The sequence below is a fragment of the Podarcis liolepis genome (genome assembly GCF_965112155.1).
Source record: "Podarcis liolepis genome assembly, chromosome: 1".
NCBI lineage: Eukaryota > Metazoa > Chordata > Lepidosauria > Squamata > Lacertidae > Podarcis > Podarcis liolepis.
This window is the reverse complement of record NC_139554.1, coordinates 121,240,677-121,254,763: the sequence shown is the minus strand read 5'-3', so window position 1 is coordinate 121,254,763 and position 14,087 is coordinate 121,240,677.

Below are 14,087 nucleotides of genomic sequence, written 5' to 3'. Positions count from 1 at the left end.
TCTGCATGTATCCTGCTCTGGGGACTGTATGGCAAATAGCTATAGACCCTCCAAGTATCCCTATTTTCCAGGGACATCCCTGACTTAGAGAAGCTGTCCTGGTTTCTGATTTGAGCCCAGAATGTCCCACTTTTCCTTGGGATTTCCCTATTTTCATTGGAGAAATGTTGGAGGGTATGGTAGGATGTCTGTATTTTCATTAGAGACATGTTGGAGGGTATGGAGTTATCTGACCCCCGAGCCGTCTGAAGGCAATCCTGTATAGGGATGTTTTTTAAAGGTTTAATGTTTTATTATGTTTTTATATATGTTGGAAGCTGCCCAGAGTGGCTGGGGCAACCCAGTATGATGTGTGGGATATAAATAGTGATATTTTCATTATGGAATGGGATGTCCCTATTTTCATTGGAAAAAATGATGGAGGGTATGTAGCTATTCATAACAAACAAAAATAAATAAACTACAATTCTTAGGATTTACATGAGAAAACTGAAAATGGGACGGATTTGGAAGGGATAGTAGGTGCAGGTCAAAAAATAAAAATAAAATGAGAACCCCTGCCATGAATGCAAAGCATCTCCATCTGTTATCGTTCTCATTCATCTAATTGACAAATCTCATGTTTCTTGAAGGCACACAGAAAATTGCAGGTTAGGTCAGAATGGCAGTTAATGAGACGGCATCCCATCGTTTTCAGATGGGCAGCCCAGGAGGTGGTTTTTATTCTGATTTTTATTGCTATTGTTTTTAATGTATCTTAAAATGTGAGCTGCCTTCAGCTGCAGAAGATGCTTTAAATACTGAAATTACAATAAATGAATGTGTAATCCCTGGTCGCTGAAGGAGAGAGCCACAAGGTGCTCAAAACAGTGGTGAGAGGCAGGACTAAGCTCTGTTAAACATCAGAGGGATCTTACTACTTAGTACCTAGGGTTGCAACAAAAGACTACGATCCTGTGTACACCCGCCTAGTACATAGGTTTGCACAGCACATGGCTTCAGTCTCTCACTGGCAAAATGAGAGTGTTCATAGTGGCCTGTCTGTACAAGACTGTTGCTTATTATCATTATGGAGATAATTATTATAGCATTTAAATATGATGATACTACAGTCGTACCTCGGAAGTCAAACAGAATCCATTCTGGAAATGTTCCATTTCCAAAGCGCTGCTTCTGATTGGCTGAAGGAAGCTCCTGCAGACAGTTGGAAACCGTGAAAGCCCCGTCGGACGTCCAGCTTCCAAAAGAACATTCGAAAACCGGAACACTCACTTCCGTTTTTCGATCGGGAGATGGAACATTCGACTGCCAAGGCATTTGGGAGCTGAGGTATGACTGTACTACCCTAATTAGGGGCAGGGGCTCATCAGCCCCTGTGAAGTTAGCCCATCTATGAAAATGAAAACTCTGATCTTAAACCTCTGCTGCCTTGTGCTTATATTTGTGAAAAAGGCTTCGGAAGTAAACCCCTAGGGAAAATTGTACCTGTTGTCTTGTGGGACATATTCTAGGAAGATGATAGATAGATAGATAGATAGATAGATAGATAGATAGATAGAGTGCTTTTTTTCTGGGGAGACGCAGGGGTACACATATCCCTAAACATTTTGTGAATCTAATGGGAGAAGAAACTAAAAAAAAATTAAATTTTTAGTTTCTTCTCTAGGGAGAAGGAACAAAAAAAATTAGTTTCTTCTCTAGCATGGTGAATTGTCAGTTCTGTTGCTACCCCCGATGGCTGCCTCATCTAGATTGATGAAAAACAGAGATGATAGATAGATGATAGATGATAGATAGATAGATAGATAGATAGATAGATAGATAGATGATAGATAGATAGATAGATAGATAGATAGATAGATAGAAAGAAAGATAGATGATAGATATAGATAGATGGTAGATGATAGATAGATAAAAAGAAAAGAAGAATATGAGGTACTCCTCTTATTTATGAGGCGTGGGGATATCCCACCTCGAGAAAGGAATACTCTGATCCTAAACTTCCCCTGCCTTATGGGATATCTTCAGGAGAAGAAAAAGCCAAGGAGTAAACCCTACAAAAATCCAGAGTGAAGTTCCTAAGATAGTTGAATGGTACCTTACATGCCTCCTTCCAGCAACTCCTGCAGCCAAGCTGGTGCCAGATGTATTGCTCTCCTTTCCTTTGGAGGCCAAGAAAGGACACAGGACCTCCATACACACTGCCCAAACCTGCGCCCCGGGGAGGTCACTTTGGTGCTGCTAATGTGGTGGTTTGACTTCACCCCTGGGGCACAGTCCATTGTCTCTTGAGACAGATGGAGGCCCAAAGAATTATTATAACCCTGGTGCACCCAGCATGGTACCCTCCAGATTGTTGAACTGTGACTTTCATCAGGTGGAGGGGCAAGGCAGCAGAGAACTTGGTGTGGGCACAGTGTGTTGTTGCACATATATAGCACCTAGCCCTGCACTGCCTTCTTCTCCCTTCTGTTCTCCATAACTGGTAGTGATGCCAGCTTAAGTGGCATTGCCCCACCTAGGCCAGTGTCAGGCTGCCAGAATAGCCTTGCCAACTGGGCAGCAAATCAGGAACAGGCACACGACTTGAAGGCAAAGAACTTAATTGCTTCACAATAAATATATATTTATATATTTGCCTGACAACATCACTTATGAGGTGTGTGTGTGTGTGTGTGTGTGTGTGTGTGCGCGCACACACAGCTTGAGCTGTTGACCCTTTCTAGCTTCTCAACAAGGTATTGCTGCATCTACTTAGTAGTGCTGGTGATTACGCCACTTTCCCCAGCTCTTTTTAAATGGAAGCCATTTTCAAAAGAAAAATGAGGCATTTATTTTGCCCTTAAGGTGCTGTGGCATGCAAGCCAATGCAGCTTTGAGGTCTCCAGAGAGAGGCGCAACCTAGACGAAGGTTATATTATAATTGAACCGAAGAAAGGGTTAGAGTTGGGTGCAAAGTGAGAAAAGGAATTGTGGGGAATTTTAATAAGAGATAAGGAAAGATGTGACAAACAGGGATCAATTGCTGTTGCCTTGCCTTGACGGGCTTTGTTTACCCTGATTCTACAGATGCTTGAAACGCCTGCTCCGCAGCCTGGGGAAATCAGCAACAAAATGCATGGGAAATATTCTCCAAAAATGCCTTTTGCAAGAAATAGAAGCCAGTGCTCTTCCTTGTCTACACGATAACAGGCTGGGTCTGAGCTGTGTGATGGTATCTGGCTTTGCTCAGCCCATTTTAAGAAGTCTGCAAACAACTGTGAACATTTGGAGATGCCTGGTTTGGAATCTCTCTATGCAGACTTGCAGAGGCTGTCCAGGGTCTCATAAAGGTGTCCCCCGCCCCATCCTTTTACCTGAGCTCATGCTAAGGGGTGATGGCCAAGATTTGAATCTGTTTTCAAAACGTGTGCCCTACCATTGAGGTGGAAAAGCAGTGATTGAAACTCAAGGAGGCTAAATACCATAAGAGGCACAAGCAACCAAGTCACTTTCCTCTTATTGAAGACCATACTTAGAATCATAGAATCATAGAATCATAGAATCATAGAGTTGGAAGAGACCACAAGGGCCATCGAGTCCAACCCCCTGCCAAGCAGGAAACACCATCAGAGCACTCCTGACATATGGTTGTCAAGCCTCTGCTTAAAGACCTCCAAAGTAGGAGACTCCACCACACTCCTTGGCAGCAAATTCCACTGTCGAACAGCTCTTACTGTCAGGAAGTTCTTCCTAATGTTTAGGTGGAATCTTCTTTCTTGTAGTTTGGATCCATTGCTCCGTGTCCACTTCTCTGGAGCAGCAGAAAACAACCTTTCTCCCTCCTCTATGTGACATCCTTTTATATATTTGAACATGGCTATCATATCACCCCTTAACCTCCTCTTCTCCAGGCTAAACATGCCCAGCTCCCTTAGCCGTTCCTCATAAGGCATCGTTTCCAGGCCTTTGACCATTTTGGTTGCCCTCCTCTGGACACGCTCCAGTTTGTCAGTGTCCTTCTTGAATTGTGGTGCCCAGAACTGGAGACAGTACTCCAGGTGAGGTCTGACCAGAGCAGAATACAGTGGCACTATTACTTCCCTTGATCTAGATGCTATACTCCTATTGATGCAGCCCAGAATTGCATTGGCTTTTTTAGCTGCCGCGTCACACTGTTGGCTCATGTCAAGTTTGTGGTCAACCAAGACTCCTAGATCCTTTTCACATGTACTTCATGGGTTGTTGCTGTTGTGTGTTTTGCTTTGGCTTTGGGGGGGGGATGTGAGAGAAGGCTTGTCGCCTTAATGCAAACTAACTAACATTCTTCATTTCTGCATCGCTGGGCGTTCACCCAATACTGCCAGTCCCTCCTTCCTTGTTTGTCAACCACCGCCACCCAATTTTGGTCAGCTCAAAACCGCCTGAGTTCAGTATTAAAAGAAACAATTATGCGGTCAGATTGTGGAAGGAAGGAAGAGGGAAGGAATATCAGCAGTTGTACATGGACCAACTGGGACAGAAAGAATTGTGTATAGTGGTAGCTCAGGTTACAGACACCCCAGGTTATATACACTTCAGGTTACAGACTCCACTAACCTGGAAATAGTAACTTGGGTTAAGAACTTTACCTCAGGATGAGAACGGAATTCACATGGGGGTGGCACGGCAGCAGCTGGAGGTCCCATTAGCTAAAGTGGTTAAGGACCCCTGAACCATTAGGTCCAGTCATGGCCGACTCTGGGGTTGCCAGCTGTGAAATATAGTTTATTAAGGGTGCTAAGAGTTGTTAGGGGACCCGTATTCCCTCCTACATAAATACAATTTCCAGAGTGGTTAATGATTAGTCCCTCTTCCCAAGGAATCCAAGGAATTGTAGATCTCTGAGCGGGATAAGGGTCTCCTGACAACTCTCAGGACATTTAACGAACTAACAAGCAGCTAGAAATGTTTGTGGAAGGAAGGAAGGAAGGAAGGAAGGAAGGAAGGAAGGAAGGAAGGAAGGAAGGAAGGAAAGCCCTCAGAGCATCTCATACAAATTAAGATGGAACCACACTGCCAAAAGGTTTGTAGAGACACAACCTAATCCACACACCTGTGTTCTTATCTGAGCAGGATCCGTCAGATAGAGTTCTGACGCCAGATAGAGTTCACTGCCATTGCAAGTTGAACCAAAATTCTCCCCCATCACTAGGTGTCCACACACACACACACACACAAATATACCTGCAGAGGCTGTGCAGCACAGCACGGCAACCATCAGGCTGGTATGAAAGAAAATGACAACAGATGTAGGGAAAATGACATGATTAAACCCAGCAGGGGTGTTGTTAAGTGTGAGCCCCTATGTACCCAGGGCAATGGGTAGCTAAGCGGGGGGGGGGGGGGGAGAGATCTGCTTGTTTATTATGCAAGTGCTCACCTGTTCCTTCCAGCATATATTCCTAGAATAGGTTTCCATTTATATTTTGGCCATCAAGGCAGGCGTTCTGCTAGTAGGTTTACAAAACCGGCTATTGATATTTATGGAAGTGCATCTATAATCCCAAGCACACGCTGCCTTGGAAGTCGGAGCCACTGAATTCAAGGGACGCGGGTGGCGCTGTGGGTAAAACCTCAGTGCCTAGGACTTGCCGATCGCATGGTCAGCGGTTCGAATCCCCGCGGCGGGGTGAGCTTTCGTTGTTCGGTCCCAGCTCCTGCCCACCTAGCAGTTCAAAAGCACCCTTAAGTGCAAGTAGATAAATAGGGACTGCTTTATAAGCGGGAAGGTAAACGGCGTTTTCGTGTGCTGCGCTGGTGCAGGCTCGCCAGAGCAGCTTCATCACACTGGCCACGTGACCCAGAAGTGTCTCTGGACAGCGCTGGCCCCCGGCCTCTTAAGCGAGATGGGCGTACAACCCCAGGGTCACACACAACTGACCCATACAGGCAGGGGTACCTTTACCTTTACCTTTACCAGGTAAATGTAGGTCCCTTAAGAATAAGGAGCATTTTCATTTCATTTTATTTTTGTTTTGTTGCCTGCAAAGAGCAGAGGACCACTGGCAGCTGCCTGGTTCTTACTCCTACCCTTGGCTCTTCACCATGGCCTCACTCTGTTGTGTCACACTTGCTATGCAAGGCAGGGTAGCAGTAAGTACATTCTCCACGTTAGTGCATTATAGCTTGACATACGTCCAGTGACCAGCATTTTCATCTATCGTGATCCTTAATAATAATAATAATAAATATACCTCCCAATTATTCAGGGTTTCTTTACGTTACGAGGTTTCTGGGGTCCTCCAAATCATTTTCATTAAGCGCTGTTTAATAATAAAACTGCTCTGTTCGGTGCCCAGATAATTCCTTGCATGGTCTGTGCGATTTCTAATTGTTTGAATAACAGCATGCGATTGAAATGCCATGCATAAGTACAGCTGCCCCCTCAGGGAATAAGGCATTTCTCCTCTCGCTCTTCGCAAAGGCAAACATTTGAACAGGGGGAACAGGTAAAAACATCCCAGCAAAAATCAGACACACCAGACCACTTAAGGCAGGGAGCAGGGACATAACATAGGGCAAAGTTAACAAAATATACAATTTAGAAAGCTAGATTAGATCTCTTGAAAAGGGAGCCTTTGAAGAGGTTGTTTTGTTTTCCTGTACCCTGTATTGACCAATATAACACCGGTCCTGAGAGACCTGCATTGGCTCCCAGTACATTTCCGAGCACAATTCAAAGTGTTGGTGCTGACCTCTAAAGCCCTAAATGGCCTCGGTCCTGTATACCTGAAGGAGCGTCTCCACCCCCATCGTTCAGCCCAGACACTGAGATCCAGCGCCGAGGGCCTTCTGGCAGTTCCCTCCCTGCAAGAAGTGAGGCTACAGGGAACCAGGCAGAGGACCTTCTTGGTAGTGGCGCCCGCTCTGTGGAATGCCCTCCCAGCAGATTTCAAGACAATAAGAACTATCTTACTTTTAAAAGTCATCTGAAGGCAGCCCTGTTTAGGAAAATTTTTAATGTCTATCTAATGCTGTATTGTGTTTTTAATATTGGGTTGGGAGCCACCCAGCCTGGCTGGGGAAACTCAGCCAGATGGGTGGGGTATAAATAATACATTATTATTATTATTATTATTATTATTATTATTATTATTATTATCCCATGACACTCAAAGGGATGCACTTCTGTGTGGACCATCTTTTACCAAAAAGACCAATGAATTGCCCACTTATGGCTTTTCTGTACCAGCATCTGAGGCAGGGGTGGACAATGTCGTACCTTTGAGATGTTGTTCCCATCATCTCAACAGTGCAGCGTTGAGAGTTGGAATCCAACACCACCTGGACTCAAACAATATCTGGAGGTGCACCATTTTGGGTACCCTGGTGAATATTTTTTCACCTTAGTGGTGTTTATAATCTCTCTTACTCATTCACATACACAGAGAGGGAGAGAGACCAAATTTGGAGTTACATTCATTATTGATATTAGTTAGGTACCATCAGAACAAACCCAGTAGGTGCAGGACAGTTTCCAGGAAGGTAAACGGCGGGAAGGTAAACGTCGTTTCTGTGCACTGCTCTGGTTCGCCAGAAGCGGCTTAGTCATGCTGGCCACATGACCCAGAAGCTGTCTGCGGACAAACGCCGGCTCCCTCGGCCTATAGAGCGAGATGAGCGCGCAACCCCAGAGTCGTCTGCGACTGGACCTAATGGTCAGGGGTACCTTTACCTTTACCTTTACCTCTCCTGCCCACCTAGCAGTTCAAAAGCACATCAAGTGCAAGTAGATAAATAGGTACCGCTCCGGCGGGAAGGTAAACAGCGTTTCCGTGCGCTGCTCTGGTTCTCCAGAAGCGGCTTAGTCATGCTGACCACATGACCCGGAAGCTGTCTGCGGACAAACATTGGCTCCCTCGGCCTATAGAGCGAGATGAGCGCACAACCCCAGAGTCATCAGCGACTGGACCTAATGGTCAGGGGTCCCTTTACCTTTACCTTACCATCAGAACAAACCCAGTAGGTGAAGGACAGTTTCTGTTTATCATAAATCTGGAGGACCAGAGTTGATGGCAACCCCTGCTGTAGGCGCTGTTGCTTGAATTTGGGACCTGTTTTGATGCCACTTCTAAGCTTTTAGATATCTTAGCTTTATTGTAAGCTGCTTTAAGCTTTGGAGAGGTGATTCAAAAGTGTTTTGGGTGCTCTGGTGATGTTTCCACATGATTAGAAAGACGTAGGAGTGTACAAGGTATCCCTGGGAGATAAGGAAAATCAATGGGTGGACAAGTCCCTATAATACTCCACTTGCTGTTTCACTCACTAATTTGTTTTCGCTTCACCAGAGCTATAGGATAACAGCCTTGCTTGTCATATACATAGAAACCATCCAGTCGTTTCTGATTAAGCCTCGATTATTGTATTGTGGAAAGGAAGGACCAAGCATTAGTTCAAGAGGACCGTTCAATTCAAAATTGTAAAGAAGAGCTCCATTTTATCATCTTAGGCAGGGCTGGTGATTATTCTGTGCTCCTATGCAATTATCTGTGAAATATAAATAGGGCAATCTCCCATTCTTTATTGCCAAACATCCACCTATATATATATATATATATGGTTTTGGTGTCTTCGGGTGTCTTCCCGTGTAAGAGTTGGGGTGTCTAGGCGACGTTTCGACGAGGTCTCACTCGTCATCTTCAGGCTGGTGCTTTCGGCTTCTTGTTACTGGAACAGAGCAGGATCTCAGTGTTTGAGTTCCTATAAATACTGTTGAGGGGGTGTGGTGTATAGCCTCCAACGTTCTGGGCAGAGAGGAAGTTCCCAGGTTAGTGTGCCTTTTCTTCTTTTGTTCCTTAATTACTTGAGGGATATCTTGAGTGATTTCTTGAGTGATATTCTGAGTACCACTTAGGTGGGTCATTAGGTGTGGATTAGTTGCTAAAGCTTTCGTGTCTTGACCTCTTGAGCTTGTGAAGAGTTTTTCTGAGAAGATGGCTGTACTGCACTTAGTTGTGCTCTGGCTTGGCTTCGTGTATAGGGGCGAGCTGTGGTTTTGTGCCCTGTGCCAGCCAGATCTGTGTAGGGATTGCAGGGGGGTGCAGCATCCGGAGGTGCCACTATGGTTTGGCTACTGGATGGTGTCTGTAATTTATCTGTGGAGAGGGTCTGGGTTTGGGTCTGGTGTGGTTGATTGGTGATGGCGTTCTGTGTGCCTCTGGTTCTGGTGTCGGTTTTTGTGGGGAGGGCTAATTTCCAGATGTCTGGCAGGCGGGACGTGTCGTCACGCTTGTTCATGTTGTGAGGGTGTTTCTCTATCTCGATGGCTTCCATGATTATTCTCTTGTGGTGATGTTCCATGTTAAAGAGCAATTTGGAATCTGCAAAATTAATTTCGTGTCCTGTTTCTTTCATGTGTTGGAAAAGAGAGGAAGTTTTTTCTTCTTTTTTGACGGCATTCTTGTGTTCTGCGATACGTGCATTTATTCGTCTGTTTGTTTGTCCAATGTACGTGGCTGGGCAGACTTTGCAGGGTATTTCATAGACCCCTTGGTTTTCCAACTGGATTTTATCTTTGGGGTTTCTGAGGATATTGGCTATTTTTTGGTTGGTGCAAAAGGCTGTTTTGATATTGTGTTTATGGAGGATTTTGCTAATTTTATCTGTAGTGCCCTTGATATAAACTTTGGCTCAGATATGTTGACGACACCTTTGTAATTTGGCCACACGGGAAAGAAAAACTAGATAGCTTCCTCACACATCTCAACAGCCTACACCCCAAAATACAATTCACTATGGAAATAGAAGCCAACAACCAACTTCCCTTCCTTGACGTCCTAATCTACAAAAAACCTGATGGCTCACTAGGACACACTATCTACCGGAAAAAAACACACACCAACCGCTACTTACATGCACAATCACACCACCACCCTGCACAAATAAACTCCGTAGCCAAGACTCTCATCTCCAGAACCAAACGCCTGGCTGACAAAGACCACTTGACAACTGAGTTACAGAATCTCTCAAATGTGTTAATCGCCAATGGATACCAGCAAAACATGGTTACGAAGCTAATCCAAAAAGAAACACCCCCCAAAAACCAAGACACAGAAGAAAACAATGGCATGGCCCTCCTTCCTTATATCAAGGGCACTACAGATAAAATTAGCAAAATCCTCCATAAACACAATATCAAAACAGCCTTTTGCACCAACCAAAAAATAGCCAATATCCTCAGAAACCCCAAAGATAAAATCCAGTTGGAAAACCAAGGGGTCTATGAAATACCCTGCAAAGTCTGCCCAGCCACGTACATTGGACAAACAAACAGACGAATAAATGCACGTATCGCAGAACACAAGAATGCCGTCAAAAAAGAAGAAAAAACTTCCTCTCTTTTCCAACACATGAAAGAAACAGGACATGAAATTAATTTTGCAGATTCCAAATTGCTCTTTAACATGGAACATCACCACAAGAGAATAATCATGGAAGCCATCGAGATAGAGAAACACCCTCACAACATGAACAAGCGTGACGACACGTCCCGCCTGCCAGACATCTGGAAATTAGCCCTCCCCACAAAAACCGACACCAGAACCAGAGGCACACAGAACGCCATCACCAATCAACCACACCAGACCCAAACCCAGACCCTCTCCACAGATAAATTACAGACACCATCCAGTAGCCAAACCATAGTGGCACCTCCGGATGCTGCACCCCCCTGCAATCCCTACACAGATCTGGCTGGCACAGGGCACAAAACCACAGCTCGCCCCTATACACGAAGCCAAGCCAGAGCACAACTAAGTGCAGTACAGCCATCTTCTCAGAAAAACTCTTCACAAGCTCAAGAGGTCAAGACACGAAAGCTTTAGCAACTAATCCACACCTAATGACCCACCTAAGTGGTACTCAGAATATCACTCAAGAAATCACTCAAGATATCCCTCAAGTAATTAAGGAACAAAAGAAGAAAAGGCACACTAACCTGGGAACTTCCTCTCTGCCCAGAACGTTGGAGGCTATACACCACACCCCCTCAACAGTATTTATAGGAACTCAAACACTGAGATCCTGCTCTGTTCCAGTAACAAGAAGCCGAAAGCACCAGCCTGAAGATGACGAGTGAGACCTCGTCGAAACGTCGCCTAGACACCCCAACTCTTACACGGGAAGACACCCGAAGACACCAAAACCTGCATTCCTGTACCCGTGAAAATCTACGAAAGCATATATATATATATATATATATATATATATATATATATATATATATCATTTCATTTTTCTTTTTTAAGCACCCTTCATCAACAATGCCTTGCAGGGGCAATCTTCTGCAGCCATTCATGCTTTATAATGTGTCCGTCTCTCATTCTTCCTATTTTTTACACAGGCAAAAAACACTCTCAATAAATAATAAGGTATGATTTATGAAGTGGCGAGGAGGAGAACCAACAGACTGTGAAGTTAGCCCGTATGCTTTCATTCCTGAAGAGGAAGGTTCAAGCCACAGAAGGAGGCCATCGCCTTATAATGCATTTTTACTCTCTTTGTTGCCATTGTTCAGTTTCTAGCTCCGAAGAGAAGTTCTTACGGTCCTTAAAGGCCATACATTTGATTCAGGCTATCAGAGCCAGCTCAAAACATTTTGCTGCCAAATGGCACTCCTTCTATTCCACAAGCGTATACCCTCTAACACTTTCCCGATGAAAATAGGGACATCCTGTTCAAGAATACAAATATGAATAAAAATAAGAATTCTATTATTTATACCCTGCCCATCTGACTGGGCTGCCCCAGCCACTCTGGGCAGCTTCCAACATACCGTATTTTTCGCTCCATAAGGTGCACCTACTTTTTTGGTAGGGGGGAATTCAAGAAAAAAAATATGCGGCTCTTGGGGGCTTTTGCAGGAGGTGGGGGAAGTGAGAGAGCCTCACTCTGTCCCTTCCCCCACCTCCCGCAAAAGCTACCCCAGAGCTGCTCAGGAGCTTGGCGGGACTGGTGGAGGAACCCCGGCTTTGCCCTACCACCAGTCCCAAAGAGCAGGTCGGGGAGCCCCGAGCTTGTGGGGCTGGCAGTGGGGGAAAGCCAGGGGGAAAGCTTGTGGGGCTGGTGGTTGGGGAAGCCTGGCTCCCCCCCCCCCCAGCCCTAGGGACCACACATTCACTCCATAAGACACACAGACATTTTCCCTTAGATTTTAAGAGGGAAAAGGTGCATCTTAGGGAGCGGAAAAAACCAGTATATAAAAACATAATAAAACATTAAACCTTAAAAAAAAAAATCCCTATACAGGATTGCCTTCAGACGGCTCGGGGGTCGGATAACTCCATACCCTCCAACATGTCTCTAATGAAAATACAGGCATCCTACCATACCCTCCAACATTTTTCCAATGAAAATAGGGAAATGTGGGACGTTCTGGGATCAAATCAGAAACCAGGACAGCTTCTCTAAATCAGGGAAGTCCCTGGAAAATAGGGACACTTGGAGGGTCTATAGCTATTTGCCATACAGTCCCCAGGACAGGATACATGCAGAATCCATCCAGCAGACTGAAACAACATATAACGTCAATTAAAACAGGGCTGCCTTCAAATGTCTTCTAAAGGTTCCATCTCGTTGTATCTTCCTGGCTATGTCCAGGAAATTGCGGACGTATGGCAACCCCAACATGATATGACTTGCTGCATGCAGCAGACTTGTAGATATATAGAGTTGCCCTGAAATGGGTTGTAAGAAGTAGAGTGCTGTTGATTTCAGCAGAGCTGAAGCTGATGCAGGAGTTTAAGAATTGACATCTTAATGCCCATGCGCAGGGCAGATGCTACAAAGCTGCTTGGAAATCTTGTGCATGGCATAAGCCAGGCACCCCCAAACTCAGATGCTTTGGGACTACAATTCCCATCATCCCTGACCACTGCTCCTGTTAGCTAGGGATGATGGGAGTTGTAGTCCCAAAACATCTGGAGGGCCGAGTTTGGGGGTGCCTGGCATAAGGCATGGAAATTTCACTTGAAAGCCCATGGAAATGTGGCTTGTAAGGTTCAGCCTTTCCTCCCTGAAATCTAGTCCTTTATCTGTACATTTAGAAGCCCCCTTCTTCCATTATTTCACTCTTGAATGTGCAAATTGATATTATTGCTAGTGCCTCTTTCTGTTCTTTAATTTGTTACCATTTATACCTTGTAATGAACCCCATAAATTATATGGCGGGCGCGCAACATGGCAAAGTTAATAATGTTGCTGATTTAGCATTTCTCGGCTTTTAATTTTTGCAGCCTTGCAGAGATTTTGGGTAACAAAGCCATACGCTTGTGTGCACAGAGAGCGAGAGCTGTGCTAAGTCTCAGGGAGGTTTTCTCAATGAAGGACATCACAACAAGTGGACAAAAAGACAAGAGAATTGTTGTCTCCTGAGTTTTGCCGCACTGGTCTGCTCGCACCCAGTGGTTGCTGGTACATTATGGGAACACTGGTGTGTGGGCACGATTTCTATAAATGTTGGAGTGAGGAGATCTGCACATTCAACCGAGCATATGCAAAGCTCTGGGCCCTGTAGGAATCGGTGCAATTGTCAGTCATGCTCAACCAAGCAAAGGAAGAGGACATCTGGTCGGTGACTCCCATTGTGACAAAACTTATGAAATCAAAATGCATAACTTTTTAAAAAAGCTGGCACTGTGGCCAAATTAAGCATGCAAATAGGTCCTGTGTTGTATAAATTATTAGGTCATTAATTTTCATTGAAGAACATGTGCATATTGCAAACCCCACAATGATCCTTTAAATTGCAAGATTGCAATGCTTCATCATTTCTCTGCTCGTTATTCTCTTTGCTTCCATCTTGGGGCAGAATGAGACACGAAGGGGCTGTCGTTCACATGTCTGCCCTAATTCACATATAAAGCAGAGGATAGGAGAGTCTTCCACAGCAAAAGGGGTGAATGGGAGGGAAAGGGCACTGGACCTCAATGCAACTGCTTTTCTAGGCCAATGGTAGCCACAAGTATTGGACTCCAACTCCCATTTTCCCAGACCTGTGTGAGATGGTGGACCCCCCCCCAAAAAAAAAGAAAAGCGTTTTCAAGGCACAGCACCCAAAATCTCTTGTT